At 39.6% G+C, this 22040-nt stretch overlaps 1 long non-coding RNA gene across 1 annotated transcript; it reads left to right on the top strand.

Moving 5' to 3' along the window:
* Nucleotides 1-1085: 1085 nt before the first annotated feature.
* LOC134155998 (uncharacterized) lies at nt 1086-20040 on the top strand. Its single transcript, XR_009961799.1, has 3 exons — nt 1086-1886; nt 7022-7206; nt 17528-20040. It is a non-coding gene; the product is annotated as an uncharacterized LOC134155998 (long non-coding RNA).
* Nucleotides 20041-22040: the final 2000 nt, after the last annotated feature.

Genomic DNA, 22040 nt, shown 5'->3' on the forward strand with positions numbered 1-22040 from the left:
GAGTCCTTAATGTCTCATTTCCCTCCATTCCATGTCTCACTGAGCCAAAGCAACTGGGTGAAGCCCCTAGTCCCTGTGAGTGACATGGCTCCTGTGCCATGGCTGGGGTGTTTGCCATGCAGGCCATAATCCTTCCGAACTTGCAGAGGAACTGAGCACCTATGGGCTTTTGTGCCCCATGCTTCCTTATCACGATCAGTACAGATATGCTGCTGTGCAGTATCTGGTGAAAAGGTAGCACAAAGATATTTTACGTAGTAATTGTTGGTCCAAAAATTCCAGCCACCTCTTTGCCTGCATTCCTCCAGACCCCTCTATCCAGCACTACCAAAAACATAAAGTGCTGTAGAGAGCCCTGAACCTCTACCTTTTTAAAAATTTTATCTGCAAACGCATTTCAACGTAATTAAGTGGGAATTACACCGAATTCCACCATTACAGCTGGATTCAGTGGAGAGTAGTTCAAAACTGGAGTAGTTTTGAAGAAATCAGTGTGGTTTGGGGCTCTTTGTGATGCAAGTTCCTTCAGATTTCATGGCTTTGTCACGCTTGAGATCATGCGCACTGCACTGATCAGCCATAAAACTATCCTTTATTTGAAACTAAATGTGAAGAAGTTTAAATTGTTCTGTGTGTATACAGACATAAGTAGCTCATCTTTGGCAGTGCTCAGATTATTTATACTGCAGCTGCAGTGAATTTGAGTTGCACCAAATGTAGCTCTCTAAATGTCAGCTTGATTTTCTCAAGACCTACTTTTCACTTGCTACAAATATTACTTGTTACAGATGCTAAAACTCTCTGAAAGAGGAATGTCACTTTGGGTGCAGTTAAAGCATTCAGAAGTAATATGGATCATGAAAGGACATTTATTTGGTTTTGTCTAAAAAATTAAAGTGAACTTTGCATGAATTTAAGGATTTGGACATTTTGGGAATTCACCTCTATAAGTAGGTATACACAATTTTCCCATAACTTCTGATGAGTGGAGTTAGTGCTAATGTAAAAGTTTGGTACATGTGTATGGAAGCAAGTCCAACACGACCATCTTTTAACTGCATTAATGTGATCAAGTCCAGGAAATGTTCATTTAAAAGCTGACAAAAGCAAAAAAAAAAAAAAAAAACAGATGTCAATTTATATAGACTTCTTAGTGATTATGATAAGTTTTTAGTATCTCCAAAAGTTGACTTCTTTTATTTTTTATATATCTGACAAAAGTAAAAAGATAATTCACTGTTTATAATATAAGACCTTCAGTTGCTGGCAGGGAATTAGATGGCCCATAATTCACAGCTTAAAAGTGAAAAGGAAAGTCCTGCATTCTTTTCAGTAATTCAGAAAATGCTGAGCTCAGGCTAAGTTAAAATTTTTATTCATTGCAAAAAATTAGAAGTTCATCACATAAGAGCTGTATTACAATAATATCAACTGTAATCTTGATTGAAAGGAGGGAGAAATTTCTGGTTTTACATTCAAGTGAAAAAAAAACAGAAACGAGGAGAATTTGTGTGCACGTGGGACAGACAGGAGACATTGGAAGAAAAATGAACTATCTTAGAAGACGATTTTTAGTAGACAGTTAACTCTTAACTTCAAAGGGTGTTCTTTCTTCAGTCATGCAATTACAGCCAAATATTTTTGCTTGGATCAGGTGAAAAAATACTCTGTTTTCTTAGCTACTGAGTTTTGAAAATCCCCATTGTCTTATTACTGTGGTCAATAATTCCACTATGGGGCAGTGGCAGTGTGACAGATCTTGCCCTTCTGCAGCTCTGACTGTCAGATTACACTGATCCAAGTTACTGTTTGCTACTATTTTCTTTTCTGAGCAGTCACCTGTAATTACTCAAAGTCTCAGCCTCACTTCATTGTAAATCAAGAAGGTGAGTTTCTAGAGTGAGAAGAGTTATTTTTCATTGGGTTATCACTGGTTGCCTTGTTTGTCTAAACCAGGGACTGTTTGAATGGGAATGTATAATGGGAAGAAATGTCACTTTGGGTAAAGGTGTGGCAGAAATAGCCTTACCTACATGTGTTTTTTTCTGCTTCACATATTCATATCTGACATGCTTCCAAACCATTTTAGTTACTATAAGACTCTAATTTTTATTGATCTCACAGATCACTCATTGAAATTTTTCACCCGAGTTACATCAGCACATACCATTTTATTGCTGTAGTTTTATTATAATGTCAGTTACGCTTCATTACTTGTCAAAAACAATTCTAGTGAGACAAGAAATATTATAACTTAACAAAATTATTGCCGGTGAAGTTCTTTTGAAAGAATATTAAAAGGAGGAATATAATGCAGGTGTTCTGAATCCATTTCTGGAGGAACACTTATTTTCCCATTACCTGAAAAGGGAGCCTCGGAGCTGAGGTTTCTGACTCTAGAGAAGTTACCAGTGGCAGCCTCCAGGACCTCCTGGAGGGATGATGCAGAGGGAAGGGATGATGAGGCTATGAAATACGCTCAGGCATGTGCTAGGGGCTAAATATAATCTGGGGTGAATTTGTAGTTACTTATACTGTTAGCAAAGGTATCAGTACAAATTAAAGTGAAAATTGTTCTTTGCTTTAGGTTCAAGCACAGAAAATAATTAATTCATTTTTATTTTTAGCAGATGCTTTGGTTTATTTTATGAGAATCTGAGAAGCTTGTCATGGTTTCAGCAGTACCAGTCCTTTTACCTGTGCAGAGCTTAGACACAGGAAAACTAGAAATAGATGGGAAGAATATACATGGGGTACAAAGGAGAGAGAAGAAGAAATCAATTCAGCTAGAATATTCAAAAAAAAAACCCTCACGTTCTGATGAAGGAACAAGTACAAGGACTTTGAATGTTTGGGTTAGCTGGGGGACATAATCTGAATTAGATCCACTTGAAAGGGAACAAAGCATCACTGTTCTATGCAGTAATGCCATAAGTCCTCAGCTTTTATGGTTGTTGTTATTAAAGCAGCATCATTCTGTCAAAAAGGAAAGTTTACATTTCATTGTAGCTTCCAGCTTGAGCTCACAATTCACATTTTTTTTTTGTGAAAAAGTTCCCTTGCAGTGAAGTCCAGTTTAATTTGCATCTTGAGTTTGCCATGTATGCGTGATTTCTTAAGAATATTTTTCATCTCTGGTATTCTCTTATTAGACTCAGGATATTATGACATTTTCAAAATGCTTCCTATTTATAACTTAACATTATACAATGTCAAGAATAATCAAAAGCATAAAGAGATGACAGAAAAATCCCATTTATATGATCTTTCCAGGTCACAGTTCTGGGTTTCACTTATAATGCCTGTTTTAAGAGCTAAAATTGCCTTTTTAGCAAATGAAAAATGCAAATAAAAGTTTGCAGGAAATGGACATGAACACTCCCTAACTTTCTTAGCACAGTTTGTCAAAGTTCAGAGATCTGTGGTTTCATCAGAGGTGTTTCATGACCAATGGCCAGCCCAAAGTGTTACTGACTTTTTCAGTGTATGAGGACAGCCCGAGCTGACAGTTTCTGTTAGGCACCCATTTTTCTCTCATTATTCTGTCATTTAACCTTCTTTCCTTTTTTTCCCAGAGAAAAAAATTACAGCTGTAGTTTTGGCATTTCTTTACTCAGTGTGTCTTTATTTAAACTGTGCATTTGAAAGATTTGAAAGAAGTACTAACTTCATAAATCTAAGTAATTCCTATCGTTTTGAGACAATTTCATGACAGGCAAAATTTGATTAAATATATATGCATCCTCTTAAAATATATCCTGTTTTTATTTCCATCAGCTGAATGCTTTATTGTCTTTAGTTTTAGCATTAGGGCTTCATTAAGCTTCAGCCTCTCAACTTTTTGCATAAAGCTAAGCTACTTGGCATATAAATGCGGAATCACATGATGGGAGTGCTTGTTTGCACTCCGAGTTGGTCGTACCATTTGAATCTTTCATTGTGCTGATACAATGAAAGCAGCATGTGTTGAAAAACTACTAGGGCCTTGGGACAAAACTTCTCTGGGGTTTTGCAGGGCAGTGAAAGGAGGAGAGTTACCATCTCTGTCTTACTGACCATGGAACTGATGGTGCACCTGGCTAGGGAGAGGAGAAAGAGACCTCTAAATCATATTGCAAGTTGCAGCATAAGGATGCCAAGAACCTTGAAACCTTCCTCATTCCTCCACTTCTTTCAAAACAGAGACCTTGTACAATATGTTCTACTTGCAGGACCTGCAACTTTCAACTATTCCTGTGCATCCAGCAGCTCTGCCCTGCTCCTTTCCCCTGTCCTTTCACCTGCTACATCACTAGGGTAATGCAACTAGCATTAGGTGAAGGGATCAGTGGATGAGCAGAAGAGAATTTCAGAGCTATAGCAAGGCCACAAAAGACAGAACAGGTCGAGGCATGGCTTATGATAGTAAGGTATATGAGATGGGAAGGCACAAGAATAGTAAGGTAAGGCACACATCAGTGGTGTCAGCACCTACCAAGTTTGGTGGCCTTTGGTACATTAGGGATTTCAATACACTACATTAATATGTTGCCTGACAATGCAGGTATGAATATACCTGCATGTATTTCACGATCTGTTCCAGGTGCTGAAAAATTTCATGTGTCTGGATGATCAAAGGCATACAGTGCTACGTGTAAAAGAAGTAAGTAAGTGTTATTTATAACTTACAGATATTTAAGCTTTGGTCATGGCAGAATCTGTTGAGTTGAAGTTGTAGGATTCCTAACAATGTAAAAGAAAGATTGTGCGATTCATAAGGGTATGCACAACACTAAGCAGTGAGCCATCTGAGGTAGCAATAGCAAAGCCCTAAGGACTTACTCATGTTTTAAATCCCCACCCTTTCAGAGCTTAGGTTCTTAACTGTGCATTTCTCTCCACGCATGATTTATGGCTATGAAAGTAGGCACTTAATCCTCTTCTTCACAGAAAAACAGATAGAACAAGAATCAATATTTTCTTTTGAAAGGGAACCAGAGGAGAAGTAGGTGGTGATTCCTCTCACCTCCTCCTCAGCTCCTTTTCAAGAGGACATCTCGTTTCATTCCTTTTTTTTCTGCTAGTACAAGCTCAGTCTGACCTGGAAAGTTCCTCAGTATACAGGCTGCTGGGGAGGATAAGCACTTTCAGACTCTGACCCAGAAGATATGGCAGATTGTATATATACAGTTAAAGACTGTATACATAGATTTCATTTATAGAAGATTTAAAGATTCAGTGAGCTAGGGAGTAGGAGTAAGATTAAGTCTGATTTTGCAGTGTGGTGGTTAGGCTACTTCCATGGGTATGAAAGACTCCAGTCTATGCTTCAAGGACAATTTAATTATTTTTTATTACATAGGCACTGGAAAATGTATGGCAACTGTTATTGAAGCAGAAACTGATATTAAGGAATCTCCTTTCAGAAACAGTTTGCCCAGCCAGCTATGCTACAGAGGCAAGCTTGCTTCATTATTGCTGTTCCAAGAAATGCAAAAAAGCTCCAAATTACCCAAATCACAAAACTAAAAAAATATAATGCAAACTTCTGCATTATGCATTTCCTCTACAAAATTTTAGAAATTAATCAAAATAATTTAATTAATTACCTCGTTGTGAAAAAGCTTTTAAGAGGTAATTAGAAAAAGCAAGTGGGGAGAACTGCAAGCTTGAAATATAGAAGCAGTAAAGTGAAATTCTTTACTACGGAAAAAGGTGAGGATGACAGTACATGAAAGGGAATTGTACTGTAGATGAAAGGCACAATAGCAGTAAAAGGCACACAAGGAAGGTGATAGCATGAACTGATGAGGGGTGCAAGTACGACCAGTGCAAACTGATTCACTGAAAAACGGAAAGAACAAGTTTACATTGCAGCAGTCTTAAACATGGACCTGCTACTACTCAGATAATGATCTAACTGTGGAGAAAACCATGTAAAGATAGTTATCTAGCATACATATAAACATATAAATGGCTTGTATTTTAATTTATATAGTCATATGCTTGCCTTGTGCCGTGCTATGTCATGTTGTAAGACTTTTACAATAGCGACTGCCTTCTTGGGTATTTGGACAGTATCTAATTATTGTTGATAGCATAGTTAGTCTCTCCACTCCCCATGTCCCACACAGATACATATATACACCCACTTTCTCTTTTTCTGAGGAAGCAGAAAACATTTGTTAGGGAATATTTAGGCAAATGACACAGAACTAGTAACACAAGATCTCTCAAGAGTCTGCAACCTATGTTGGGGAGCACCAGACAGGTACCTGGGCAGCATGGAAAAATTCTGAATTGAAATGTTGAGGTTTTCTCCTGTGTGTAATATCACACATCTATACAGTGGCTCTGGCAGTATCTTCAAGCTCTGTCTACGGTAGAGTTTCACAGCTGTCAGTTGCACTACATGAATAAATGGTCTGAGCAGGGCATTTATGTTACTCCATTGCTCTGCCCCACTAGCAGCATTGCTCAGATGTGCTCCTGGGCCTGCAAACTGTTGCCTCTGTCTTATAATACCCAATATCACAGGCACAAGTCTGGTAGCGTGAAGCAAATTTAGCATCTCCCCCTTTCTGTATGTGTCATTATGGATGGCTACAGATGGTTTCATTCTGTACAACGGTCTGCTGCAGAAGGTAAGAGCTATGAAAGTGTATGCTTACATATGTGAAGAGTATGTAAATGTCAAATGTAAGCTAGATGGGTTGGACCAGATAACCCAGAGTTTACCTCAAGTTTGATAAAACAACTTACGAAGAAAATGCTTCACAAGAAAGAGGGAGAGCTCTAGCTGCAAGGAAAGATAAAGATATCGATGATAAATTGCTGATATGAAAAATTTAGACTTTAGTGTTGGCAATAATAATACTAATTAATGACATTAATATTGTAAAAAGAAATGCTTTTAAAAGCTTGTAATATGTACAGATTTACCTGTCAAATCTAGCTTGCAAGGCCATAAAGCAACATGAATGAGAGCTATTTTTAGAAAAGAATTTATTTCAGAGAGCTCATTGTGTTTTCTCTTCCATAGTATAGGCATTTCTGAAAATAATCTGAAGGGCACATCTGGAAGACGAGAATATATTTTCCCATAGAAGATATTGAAGGCTTTATGATTATGCCAGAGCACACAGTTAGGTATATGGAACCATTAAAGTTTGACAAGGCACCTGATCTAGATGAATAACATTCCCAAATTCCAGAGGAATCATAAAGGTAAAGTAAGAAAAGAATTTAGAATGACTTTTTTTCCACACCTTTCCCAGCTAGGGAAACATCAAAAGACAAAGAGTGGGTAGTGGTGTTTCTGTATTTTGGGGAGACTGTTGAATAGAGAAGTCGATGGAATGTGTAACATGGAAAGAACAATTGCTGCTGTTTAAAGACCAGGCTAACAAACTTGATGAATGAGCACAATTTCTGTGTGAACAGCCCTGATAGCTAGTGAAAAGTTAACTAAACAACATATTTTGCCTGGACACAAGAGCTTCTTGAAACTATGTCATATGGAGACATGCACAAAATAGATTACTCTAAAAAGCTAGGCTGAGATAGGTAAACATGCAGGGCTGCTGAAATGAGTTTTAGGTTAATTTAGGAGAAAGAAAGAAAGCATGTAACCTAAATGGAAATGCTTTATAAGAGGAGATGAAGCCAATGAGGCAGAACTAGTGGTCAAAGCTGAACATCATTCTGGTATACAAGAGGAAGGTTACTGGAAAGATCTGATTTTGCAAAAAAAAAAAAAAAAGAATTAATGAATGTAAAATCTGCTTGTGTAAAGACAAAATAATGGCTTTAGTGCTATGCTGTAAGGAAAGAATGACTGCTTCATTTTATTTAAAGTAGTAGAGGAATGCAATTGACCCCACCCCCAGCAGCAGAACACTGAATGTCAATCAATAATAAGAGCTGGACATGCAGGTAATAAACCATCTGCTCAATGCTTACTCAGTTTGATAAAATAGAATACTTAATTTCTACATATAAACATATTGTATAGCTACCTGTAATATTTGTATGTATTTATTCTCATAAGCGCTAAATAAATACAAGATGGATTGATGGCAAAAGATGGATTACACTGTGCTGAGCTCTAAAGGTTTTAATGAGCTGTGCAGAGTAGCCAGCTATCTGTTTTATTTTGCTGAGGCTCATTCATAGGATCACAGAATAATAGAATCACAGAATCACAGAATCCTAAGGGTTGGAAGGGACCTCAAAAGATCATCTAGTCCAACCCTCCTGCAAGAGCAGGGTAACCTAGAGTACATCACACAGGAACTTGTCCAGGCGGGCCTTGAATATCTCTGACGTAGGAGACTCCACAATCCCCCTGGGCAGCCTGTTCCAGTGATCTGTCACTCTCACAGTAAAGAAATTTTTCCTGATGTTCACATGGAACCTCCTATGCTCCAGTTTACACCCATTGCCCCTTGTCCTGTCACTGGACGTCACCTAAAAAAAACCTAGCTCCATCATCCTGACACTCACCCTTTACATATTTGTAAACATTGATGAGGTCACCCCTCAGTCTCCTCTTCTCCAAGCTAAAGAGTCCCAGCTCCCTCAGCCTTTCCTCATAAGAGAGATGTTCCATTCCCTTAATCATCTTTGTAGCTCTGCGCTGGACTCTTTCAAGCAATTCCCTGTCCTTCTTGAACTGAGGGGCCCAGAACTGGACACAATATTCCAGATGCGGCCTCACCAAGGCAGAGTAGAGGGGGAGGAGAACCTCTCTTGACCTACTACCCACACCCTTCCTAATGCACCCTAGGATGCCATTGGCCTTCTTGGCCACAAGGGCACATTGCTGGCTCATGGTCATCCTCCTATCCACCAGGACCCCCAGGTCCCTTTCCCCTTCACTACTGTCCAGCAGGTCAGCCCCCAACCTGTACTGGTACATGGGGTTGTTCTTCCCCAGATGCAAGACTCTACACTTGCCCGTGTTGAATTTCATCAAGTTCCTCTCCGTCCAACTCTCCAGCCTGTCCAGGTCTCACTGAATGGCAACACAGCCCTCTGGTGTGTCAGCCACTCCTCCCAGTTTAGTATCATCAGCAAACTTGCTGAGGGTACATTCAGTTCCCTCATCCAGGTCGTTGGTGAAAATATTAAACAGCACTGGTCCCAGCACCGACCCCTGAGGGACTCCACTAGTCACAGACCTCCAGCTAGATTCTGCCCCATTGACCACAACTCTCTGCCTTCTTCCTTCCAACCAGTTCTTGATCCACCCCTCTACCTGATCATCAAGCCCACACTTCCTTAGCTTATCTATGAGGATGCTGTGGGAGACAGTATCAAATGCCTTACTGAAATCAAGAAAAAACACATCTACCGCTCTACCATCATCCATCCACCTAGTTACTTGCCCATTGTTTGGGTTGGAAAGGATCTTTAAAGTTCATCTAGTCCAACCACTGGGGAATGAGCAGGGACATCTTCAATTCATCCTCCTAGCATCTCTGTTATGTTCCCATTCTTTGGACAAATACCGTAAGGTAGAAATTGACAGTTCTTTAATGTAGCTGTAGTTTAATTTTGATGTTAATCTCTGTCAAGCTTGTACTGCTCTTAGTTTTTTGGATTGTAGCTTTAGATTGTGGACAGAATCAGAAAAGTATGTTGCACAAATGGTGAATCAAGCAGTGTGTAATGCATGTCAGTCCAAGTGAAGGAACAATAAAACCTTTAGATCATGTCATATTTTCATCTTCATGCCACATATGTTACAGATAAATGATCTTAAGAATATACAAGAGAATTTTACTACATATTTTAGCAGGTGTGTCTTTCTGCTTGTAAAGCATCTCATGCGTCTCTACTGCAAGATCAGTTGTGCTGAGTTTTCTCCATGAAGAGGAAAGAAGACATAAAGCTCTCTAAAAATAATCAGCTTCTCTCATACAAATGCCAGAGTTTTAAGTGCCAGATCTGCAAGGTCAGAAAAAGACGTGAAGTCCTACATGGGAGCTGGGAATCAGCTCTTGCAAATAGTGTCACGTGAAGTCATACTTGCTCTCCCTAAAGGACTATGCATTATTGAACATCACAGCTGCAGTGGTTTCAGGCATAGGAGGGGTGTTGCAGACGGAGAAGTGAAAACTTCTTACAGCATTTGTGCAGAAGTAATTTCAAGGAAAAAAATGCATACTTCGGTGCTTGCCATTTTTATAAGTTTTTAAGGTTGTTTAAAGCTGTTTCTGGCTTGGACTGTTAAGCAAATCCCAGATAATGAGAAATGGACAGAAGAAAATAATACCTATTTTGGTCTGTAAATGTGGTTGGCAGTACCCACATGCTGAGCTGATATATCCACAGGTTTAAATTCTCTTTAGTGAATTTATTCCATAAGTCATATAAGTTTCAAATATACTTTATTAAAATTGCTGTCCGATTTAAAAAGAAAAAAATTTAAAAAAAATCCCTTCTTTCTGAAAAATTTATCTGTCAATTTTAACTGCTCAGGCAGTGTGCGTGCCCACTGAACTGTCTTTAACAGTTAAAACAGTTAAAACAGTCTTTAACAGTTAAAACAGTTAAAAACGTTTAAACAGTCCAAACAGTTTAAACAGTTAAAAACGTTTATTAAACCTTAAAAAATGTTTTAACATGTTTATTTATACATCACAATTTTTTAAAGCACCCACAACAAACAAAATCATGTTCCCCAGGCAAATGCGTAAGACGGACTAGAATCTCCATTTGTCTGTGCTGTGCATGCTCATTTAGATTATGGTAAAGTGGATATAAAACACTACAGGAATACAATGCAAATGATGTATGCCTCTTTGCAATGAGATAAACGATTATATGTGGTATTAGAGCTGTAATTTTATGCTTGTTAGTCATCCAATTTCGATTAAGGGATCATTTATTTTAAGAATAAGTCTGTACCACTGTTCAGCCATTGGCAATTTGGGTTCAAAGGCACTTGGGCCCTTAAGGTGAACACTGGGAATTTCCACATTGCTCAAAAAATGCTAAAACTGACACAGGGTGTTTTCCCTCCAAACACCAAAACTCATTCAGATTAATTCCACAATTATACATACTGGGGGGTTTTGTGCATATTGGGGTTTTTGATAACTCTTAAAGTTTTTCTACATTTACGTATAAGAAAGATACTCTTGAAGCAAGCTGAAATCAGATGAGAGGAGGGAGAGCTTTTAGCTAGGATCATATGAGAAAGAGACTTAAATTTTTACTGCTACCCCATAAATCTCTCTTGTGAGAGTGTTATGAGTAAACCCAGGACATTTCATCTTTTGCTTTTGAGATAATTGAGTTAAGGTAACACAGAGGAGTAATTATCCCTTCTGACAGGTAGGATGTGTGACTCAATGTCAGAAGTAAGCAGCCCTTAGATGTTACCATGAGTAGATGAATGTGAACATGAGTGCCATATTCATTGCTATTTGGATTCAGGAAAAACCTGCCTGATGGAAGATGTAGGGGTTGGGTGTCTTCTTTTGAGGCTTATATTTGAATATGTGTTAATTTCTAATGGACTAGGTGATTCTCAGTACTTCCAGGCCAGAAGCTTGTATATGCACCAGAAATTAAAAAAAAAAAAAAAAAAAAAAAAGTCTTCGTTAGGTACATCTGAAATTTACAGCTTTCATTTAAACATGGGGAATAAAGGGTCTCAAAACACAAATAATCAGCCAAACTTTGTCTATATTGCATTTTAAGCAATCTTTTGCTCTTCTCATATATAAACTGGCAAAATGGGGTGCAAAATTCTTATCCTGGCTCACAAAGGAAATAATCTGCCCTAATTATAATTCAGATATTTCAAATCATATGTCCTTTAAGGTATGATGCAATTCTTTGCGACGCACCTGTATTAGTTTTAAATTCCCAGCTCGTATATCATTCACAGTTGAACTGCTGCAGAGGGTCAGCCCATGGGCAGGGGATGTGTGCCAAGCCCTGTGCTGCTGTGGCTGCTCTGCAGTGGGGAGTTCAGTTGGAGGGTGAGCTCAAAGCTGGCTTGGGCAGCTTCTGAAAGCAAGATTCAAGTGTTTGACAGCAGGATACACTGCCTGAAAGATGTTGCCTCTTCCTGAAGGGGACTGGGTTCCTCTGCTTCCTACTTAGTGTACATAGATTGTTAGGAGACCCATAATGCCAGAGTTTTCAGTCCTGGCAGAGTGACTTAATATACATTTAAAACTGTATTAGCCGGGACATACTTGATGTCATGGTTTTCTTTTCCTCTAGTTGTTGCCACTGTTTCAGTGAGTCTGCAGCTCATATTTTCCTGAAAGACAGATATGCTTTTTCATGTAACACCCCATTAAGTAAAGCCCTTTAGCAAGGACAAAGAGCCTCTGAAGATCCTCTCCTGGCATAGGATGTTTACAGGCTGAAGCAAAAAACTTGTAATGTAATGTAAATGACACGGTTATTGGAAAAGAGAAGGGATCCAGGCTGCTGTAGATCGACAAGGCTCTGAAAGCCGCAAAATTATTTAGCTGCAGGTGTGGAATAGTTGTACTGTGCTGGATTGTGTGTCTCCAGATGTGGAAATTGGGGGAAAAATGCACATAGCTGGAGGGTGCACACAGTAGTGTAGGATGTCAGGAAAATCTTCTCTAGAGAATGGCAATTTGGGGTCAAAACTATGACCTTGGTGCAGTGGAGCAGTTTCATGAGCCTTGGGTGTGTGCTTGCATATGTGGATTAGTAAAGGGTAGCAGGAGCATTCAAAAATGTGACTGACAGGTTCAACGTATTGCATGGCTGCAGAGCCATTCAAAAGAAATTGTATATGTGGAGCTGGTGGACACGGGGTAGGTATCTTCCTGACAGACGTGTTGCATGTTCTCAGATTCAGATCAGCCTTAAACAGCTTTTTTTCTCATTTTTCTCTGCCTGCCAAAGTGTTCCTGTCTGCTCTTCACAACTTCAGCAGAATTTATTTCTTTCCACCTACCACCCAGGAAATTTGACTCAGAAAGATGAGATGCAAATATGATGCAGGGTTGACCTTTCCATTTACAAGGTAACTAATTAGCTCAACAAGTAACATGTTTGGTAAAATACGTATATGTCATTAGATAATCCTGCCTACCTCTTTATGGTTGCTTCCTAAAATACATCTTACTTTTGTCGCAATTAACTGCAGGCATGCTATTGACTGGAGGACTACAGACTCATAGCAAATGCAAAGTAATACTCACTTTCTGATCCGGCAGCCTCATAGTTACTTCTCCAGTCATGTTTTAGCAACATAGTGTAGTGCTGACAGAGTACCTTTTCCAGTTCTGCTTCCTTTCTGCTACTGGATGGAAAGGAATGTGTGGTGTTAATGTGGAAGACAGTAAACTATAAACATTTTTTAAGTAAACTTCAGGGAAAGGCAGACATTTCTGAGGTGGCAAAAACTCAAGTGGCAGTCTGGACATGATTTTATGGTGAATCTGTGCAACTGGCTCGACAGCTTCCTTTAGCTAAGCTATGCAATGGTATGCATGGACTGCTATGCTGAGGTCAGCACTGTAGTTGTAATTTATATTGTTATTTCACCAATCAGCGGCAAAGCAAAGAAAGCGATGGTCATGTTCATGACTTACTGTGGGTGGCATCCTGGTATTCAAATGGTCTGAAGAGAGGTAGCTGTGTCCTTCATTGAAAGAAGGGAACAGAAAAGGTGGTTATGTAGACACAAGGGGTCAAAAGAAATGGCCAGGAATTTGACCCAGGTCTTGTAAGCCAACAGAAAGAAGCTGGCCATGTCAAAATCACAAAGCCCACCCCAGTTCACTTTTGGGACTCATTTATGGCCATGAACAGATGTTCTTAACCACAGCGGACCTTGAATCCTGCATGGGTTTCAGTCTGATGCAGGATGATTAGTATTCCCTAGCCCTCGATTGCAGTGTCTGTTTTTTGGTGCCACCTCACAGTATGGTGTGGCAACAGAGATGAATGGTACCCTGCTGCAAATGGTAAGCAGTGATACTTTGCAATTCTAATGAACTCATCCTGTGCTCTTCAGTGTCCTTTAAACCCTGACAATTAGCAAGAGTAAAGAAGGGGAAAAAGTCTTACTAGTTATGAGGTAAATAGGGGAGCAGAGCCTGTGACTGGATAAAGCAAAGAGTGTTGTTAATTTCTTACTGATATTTTGGATTGTCCTGTTCCCTTTTCAAATTTGTTTTGGAAGATACTTACATGTTTATTATAAAAGACAGTGGTTAACTGCTTCACTGTTTTACGTGCATTTTTTCTGATCCAGAACTGAGCATGATTTTGCCATTAAATCATCTGCTTTGTACTTGCCAATTTATTGTTTCTTTGCCTTTAATGAAGCAGAGGCAGTAGCTTTACAGATGGGGAACTAAATCATGGAGAAACTATGTTACTTTTTACATGACCTCTGCACACAGAATTAATAATGTCTCTTATTGACAGGTTCAGGCACTACATGCAGGTGCTGTAAGTAGCTTAGCTAAGCTGGCAGTGCTGATCTGAGAAAAGTTCAGTTTTTATGAGAGAATGTGTGAGCTATTAGTGCAAATTTTCTTCTTTATATTTTTACTCACAGTACACTTATCCAGTGAAAGTTTTATGTGCCTCTGGACACTCTCCTGGCTAATGTCTGGTTGTATTTCTCTCCCCTGTTACCAAAGTGCCATTGCTAAAGCTGCACCAATTTTGGCTTTTGGCATGGCCCCTCAGCAGAGCTGCTTCTTCACGGGGTTCCCTTTATCCTGCTTGCTTACCTTCCTCTTAATTCATGCTAGCTTTCTTTCATCCCTAACAGCATTTTCTCGTAGTCTTCCTTCCCCTTGTTTTTAAGCAGTGTCTCCTGCTTGAGGTTCAGCAAAGTCTTCCCTCTCTTTTGAAACACTTCACTTCCCTCTGCCATTCATTTTGTTCTTTCTCTGTCCTAAAAGCAGGTGCTGGCTAGTGCTGACATTCTTCCCCACCAGAAATGCCGTAGATTGCTTTGCTAGCTCCTACGACAGGGCTTACATGCAGACAGAAGTAGTCCTTGGCTAGATCATAATGTTACTTAGCAATGTAAGGCTAAGGGGTCAGGCTTAAAAAGGAGCTTATGGGAGGTCACCTGCGTAAGTAAGATAATTTTAAATCACGTGACCTCTATGGATGTTATTGCTGGATTTTTAAGTGGGATGCTGATGTCTGAAAGCCTTGTTAGCAGGTATCTTTGAGAAATTAGGAGGATGGTGAAAGAAGGCCAAATACATTTAAGATGCAGAAAAAAGAAGAGCAAGAAGAATACAGCTCTGTCAGTTTCTTCAACACCCAGATGAATGATAATTAGTACAAGAGGCAAAATCATAGTATATATACCATCCAGTAGTAAACTCCAGACGCAAGAGCTATTTGTGTAGTAGTTGGGTTCCCTCAACTTTGGAAAAGATGACTCCAGGTGAAGCTCTGAATAAAGCTCTACAGGAGCCTGTCTCTAGTCTTTAACTGCACAGGGAGACAGGGAAAGTAAACCATCAACTTTAGGCTATGTTAATACCCTGCAGTGAAAGTAAGTTAGTCTAAAAGAAATTACTATATTCTATCTGCTTTTCTGAATATGATTTTAGCAGTAATTGTAGTGATTTGCTTTACTTTTGTCACAATTCCTCAGTAATCAGAATCATTGGCAGTATCTTGAGAAAGAAGAGATTGGAAGAGCAACCCAAGTTAAATCTCTTTGTAATTAATTATCTTGGAGCAAGTATGTAATTAATTTATACTTAATTTTTAAATGTATGCATATATTCATTTATTAGTATATTAAGTTATAATAAATACTACACTATATAATTCTACATTAAAATTTAGACATGTATTTATTATGACAGCCCTCTTATCTGCATGTAAATTAACCTGGCATATCTGTGGTGCCAGGCAACAGAATGAGAGGCAATGGGCGTAAACTGAACCACAGAAAGCTCCTTCTGAACATGAAGAAGAACTTAAGTGTGAGGGTGACCGAGCATTGGAATAGGTTTCCCAGGGGGTTTGTGGAATCTCCTTCCCTGGAGATATTCAAGAACCATCTGAGCACAGCCCTGACCAATGTGCTCTAGGTGACCCTGCTCGAGCAGGGAGGCTGGACTAGATGACCTCTGGTGGTCCCTTCCAGCCTCCACCATTCTGTGATTACTGTGATTAATGTGAAAACCCAATAAGCAGATAATATTACAAAATGAAGAGCAGTAAATGTCAAGGGTAACAGATAGAGGAAGGCAATGAGTGCACTCAAGAAGTCATCAAGAAGTGGAAGCAATGAAGGAAGAGTCACACAAATATGCCATAAGGTGAACAAAAGAGATGCTTTTAGTCAGAGGCTATTGCAGCAGTACATTACGGGAAGGAAAAGTCAAGAGTGTGCACCAAGACTTCAGGTGTGACCATTATGAAACAGACAAAACAGGAAGAAAAAACAGTCAAGATACTGAATGTCTTGCAGATTGGTCTTTATACAGAAAGCAGTTTGGGGAACTAAAAATCTGCAGAGTCCCTGGTTATGCTCAGTTTTGTATCAACAGCAAAACAAGAGAAAAAATATCACTTTCAGCAAGGGATTAAAGAAAAATAAAGACTATCCACTTAACCTTTATTCATACATGCAGAATTAGTCCAAACACTAAGAACAAGTAAAACAAACGAGTGATGAAGCTGATAAATCTCAAAATTAGATTATTTATTATGCACTGTATTATGTGCACTTACCCACTCAATATTAAAAATTGCAATCCAGTGAAACAAAGGAAATGGCCATACCACAGACTGCCATAAAACATTGCTTAGAGCAGTAACAGAGGTCAGACAATATGCTATTTAATATCATGATAAAGGAGATCACAGATGTGGAAGCCAAGGAGAATGGACTTGGGGTTTCTGAAGCAGCTGAGGAGACAAAGGGGTTAGCTCCAAAGGATTTGCTATGAGCAAATTTTTCTTTACCAGCTGTGGGACAAACCCGGACAATCTTGCTGCTTTGGAGGACAGATATAAAGCATGTTTGATGCCTACAGGTCAGTAGGCAAAAGAATGTTAAGCTGTGAGAGAGTTTTCCCACACCAGGTTCCAGCACAAGACAACACAAGAAGAGGGACTCAGCCCCTGAGACCTGGAGTGCTCAGGCAAAGAAACACTCACTTCAGATTTTAATTTTTATTTGATTTATATCAGAATGAATATTTAATAGCTCTCATATTCACCTATGTGCTCTGTAATGCTCACACACAGAGACCATGCAGATTATGAGACAGACTAATGTCTCTCTTCACTGAAATTACTGTAATAGCAAAGCCATTTTGCAAATGACAGTGTAAGTATCAGCTCAGATAATTCTAGAAAATTAATGCCCCAAATGAAATGCAAGCTCAGAGCTCAGGGAATACATTTTATACTTTAGCCTTACTATTTTTACTTTGTATATATTGTTTACTATGCTGTTACTATATACACATATAATCATCAGATATGCATATATCATTTTGCAGTCTGAGGAGTATAATCTCTCGGGTTTCCCACCCCTGTTTTTCAGCATGAGGATAATGCAATCATTTGACAGCCTTTAAAAGTGAAAAGCCTTTGGATCTCAAGCTCTGGATCTTAGAATCAGCTAAGCATGAATGCTGAGAAATACTGAACAGAGAAAGGTGAACAGCTTGCAAGGTGAGGTGATCAGCGGCATGCAGCAAGGACAGATTCAGTCTCTCCTAACCTGGAGAAGGGGATGGGAAAGCCACAAGCACCTCCAGGCAGCAATTCATTAATCTAATATGCCTTTTCATTGCCCTGCAGAGGTGAGACTCTCTGCACTGAGATGGAGGCCAAATCATTAGCATGGACTAAAGCACCTCATTTTTTGAAGGCTCAGAGTACTTTAGAGAGTTCCTGCCCAAAAGACTATCTGACTCTGCAGGAGAGGGACAAAAAAGAAAAGCTTCAAGGAACATTACCAGAAGAATAATAAGGGTGGAAGGACAAGATGACTAGAACAGTATCACAAGTTTGCTGGTTGGTTGCTTTTAAATTTGTTGACATATTTCTATTTTTTAAGACATAGAACTTCCTCATCCTAATTAGTAAATTGATATTATTTATTACTAATAACAAACAATTATTTTTTAAACTAAGAAATTTTATATGCCTGTCATTGTATCAGACTGTACAATCATGGAACAGAAAGGACAAATTCTTTCTTTAGATCCTTGAAGGTTCTTCATTTCACAGGGAGCTAGGCACAGGTTTTATCCCTTAACAGAAAAGCATCCATAGTACATTAAACAAACTATAAGAATCCTCTGAAGGGGTTGGATCTGAAGCAAAATCAAGTAGGGGAAGAGTTAGGGAGCCTATATACCTCAAAGACATTCTGAACTGCAGCATATTTCGATCTGTTGCACAGATTGCAGATAAATTGTGTGCATTGTGTGCAAAAGACATTGCACACAATGCAGATAAAGAACATTCGTTCTTTATTCATATACCACTTAGTATACCACCAAGCTCTTCCAAGCAATGACATCAATTTTAATTTATTAACTGCTTTCTGAGCAATGTGATCTTTCCTCTGCTTCAAGGCTGTGGTAGCTGCTTTTGATACTTTATGTGTGAGTCATCGTAGGGTTTTAATTGTCATACTAATTGTGGCAATTCATGTCTCATGTTGTCTTTTGACTGGATTCTGCCTCCAAGTAAATCTCATATATGGATGAAATAAGCCCTCTTATTGCATTTACCTGGTTGCAGGATGGAAAAAAATGTACTTTGCAGAAATGCAAGTTGCTAATATGCAAAGACACTCGTGATCACAGACCACTCGGTGGATACAGAATTGGCTAGATGGTTGTACTAAGAGCTGTGGTCAGCAGCTCAATATCCAAGTGGAGAACAGTGATGAGTGGTGTTCATCAGGGGTCAGTACTGGGAGTGGTGCTATTTAATATCTCTGTTCGTTACACAGACAGTGGGATTGAGTGCACCCTCAGCAAGTTTGCCAAGCTGTGTGGTGCTGTCAACACACCAAAGGGAAAGGATGCCATCCAGAGGAACCTTGACATGACTGAGACGTGGGCCACTGAGAACCTCATGAAGTTCAACAAGGTCAAGTGCAAGGTCCTGCACATGGTTTGGGGCAATCCTAAGCACAGATACAGGCTGGGAAGAGACTACATGGAAAGCAGCCCTGAGGAAAGGGACTTGGGGGTGTTGGTTGACAAAACAACTCAACCATGACCCGACAATGTGCCCTCACAGCCCAGAAAGCCAACCATGTCCTGGGCATCATCAAAAGGAGTGTGACCAGAAGATTGAGGGAGGCGATTCTCCTCCTCTCCTCCACTCTTGTGAAACCCCCACAGGAGCACTTCGTTCAGCTCTGGTGCCACCAACACAAGAGGGATGCGGACCTGTTGCAGTGAGTGCAGAGGAGGGCCACAAAAATGATCAGAAGGCTAGAGCGCCTCCCCTGTGGAGACAGGCTGAGGGAGTTGGCCTTGTTCAGCCTGAAGAAGGCTCGGGATAGACCTTGCAGCAGCTTCCAGTGGCTAAAGGGGACCTATATGCAAGCTGGAGCAGGACTTTTTACAAGGGCATGTAGAGATAGGACAACGGGGAATGGCTTGAAACAAAAAGAGGGTAGGTTTAGATTATATATTAGAAAGAAATTATTTATTGTGAGGGTGATGAGGCGCTGGCATAGGGTGCTCAGTGAAACTGTGGCTGCCCCATCCCTAGCAGTGTTCAAGGCCAGGTTGGTTGGGACTTTGGGCAACCTGATCTAGTCCTGAAGTTGTCCCTGTCCTTGGCAGGGCAGCTGGAACTAGATGATCTTTAAGGTCCCTTCCAACCCAAACCTATGATTCCATGACTTGAAGATCTGAAGACCCTATTCAGGGCTTAGTTTAAAGTTAGAGCTAGGAAACAGATTTTGTTATAGAATCCGCAACTCTGCCAATTCCTTCTGACTGAAGTGCTTGATAAGAAACATGGAACGTTATGGTCAAAAGGAATTACAAGGACAAAATTAAAAGCAAACTAAGAAAAGACAGGATGGAGTCACAAGATCTTTTCGCTGCTAAAACTACTGGAAAGCTAAACTACATCCTGCCACTTAGACAATAATTTCAACTTTCTTCTTTTCGCCTTCCCTTTCTTACAATGTTGTTTGCATGCAATTACATTATTGGTTCAGCTAGGATGAAAAGTGAATCTTCTCTTTCTCCACTTTGGTTTGGCCTATTCACTGCTTGTCTGTTTCGGAGATGTATCAGAGCAAGTGAATTAGATTCTGCGTAAGTTTCCTGATTAGTCAATACTACTGGGGCCCTGCATATTCAACACTTTCTTGGTAATCCAAGTGTTGTAACTAAGCTTATGCTTTGACAGATGACAGCAGGATGTGTAGGACTGCAAACACTGGCAGACATTAAAATGCAAGATGTTCTTGACAAACTCGAGAAATGGTCTGGAAAAATGCAGTTCAATAACTGTAAATTCTAGCTCTAGATTAGTGTATGCAAATACAACATGGGAAACAATCAAGCATGGCAGCAGCCGTGCTGGAAAAGATGCGGGGGATGCAAACAAAAAAATGGCTCAGCAATGGCCTACTGCTGTGGGAATTAATGTTCATTAAACTGGGATATGCAAACAGGAATATAATCTGGAAAAGTATGAAATAATCCTCTTTCCCACTTTTTTCACCAGCCATGGATCCTCAGCAGGACTGATGTGTCAGGTCTTGGGTATCACCTTTCAATGAAGATGTAGACTTGCAAAAAAGAACTGAGTATAATGCTGAATAAAATCAGATAATTGATCTATGAATGAAAATTGAAAGGAGTAAAACTGTTTTATCTGGAGAAGAATGCTTGCGAGGTACAAAAGTAAACATGTTCTCTATGAATCAGATGAAATACTAAGGGTTTAGATTGCTGCAAAGGGCTGTGAGAAGTTTTCAGCATTGGTTAAGCTAGTAGGACAGTTTCCGGAGAGTGACGGAAACTCCATCAGCACAGTTTTAAGCATTGTTTGACTGAACTGTTTGATTGAAACCATAAGAAATATCATAGGTAGAGAGAGCTTGGTTTGGAGCAAAGAACCCCCAGTCCAGGCAGCAGACACAGCTCAAATGAATAGCTTGCAGTCTGCTTGTTATGCCCCATATTTTTGTTCAGCAGATGACAAAAGTATATACTTGGATTCAACACTTTGAAAGTTCTTCTAGAAGATTCACATAAGCTTGGTGAGTCCAAAATTTTCACAAGTCATCAGGCATACTGTTTATCTCCATCTTAGATGTGTGATCATCTGTCAGCCCTGCCAGCACTACGGTTCAGACACATTGCCACATTAACGTCACTACACATGGTGGTGTTAATGAGGGAGAGCAACGTCCTGCTAACCTCTGTCCCTCATGTGATGACTCCCCAGTATCCCTTCCATCTGACTTTCATATTGCTGTTGAGGAATGGTCAGTCAGATTATAGCTCTTTCCTCTTCCTCACTGTTTCACCTGACCCTTCCTCTACATCATTATTTCTTTTGTTTTTCTATCCCATGTGCCTCCTCCATTCCTTCCACTTGTAGCATTTTTCAGAGCCATGCCTTATTTTTTCAACACAGTTTGCATCCATTTAAAATGTGTACATGTGCCATCAACTTTCTCTTCAGCATTTGCAGCTGGTGTTTCTTCTGCCCTAAGGCCTTGTCAGAGATCATCACTTCAAATGCCAAACAAGGAATGGCTTCACAATCAGAATGGACATGACAACCACTCTGACTATCTCATTCGCAAAAACAATGCTGCACCACATCAGTCAGTCCACTCAGCTTTCTGTTGCCTGACTGTTGTAGGTTATGACAAAGCATATCCAGACATAAGTGATGGGGATAAACCAAAAGCAAATCAAATGTACTATAATTCAATACTGTTGGAAGAGGTGAGACTGGGTTCTCTGACTGCTAGCGGCTTATGAAAGAGTAATTCTTAAATATTATTGTATTTGAAAGACACCAGTTAATACCATATAATATACACCATTAGCTAT

This window comes from Pezoporus occidentalis, unplaced genomic scaffold (assembly GCF_034315485.1).
Source record: "Pezoporus occidentalis ecotype Australia unplaced genomic scaffold, CSIRO_AGI_Poc_V1 ctg81, whole genome shotgun sequence".
NCBI lineage: Eukaryota > Metazoa > Chordata > Aves > Psittaciformes > Psittacidae > Pezoporus > Pezoporus occidentalis.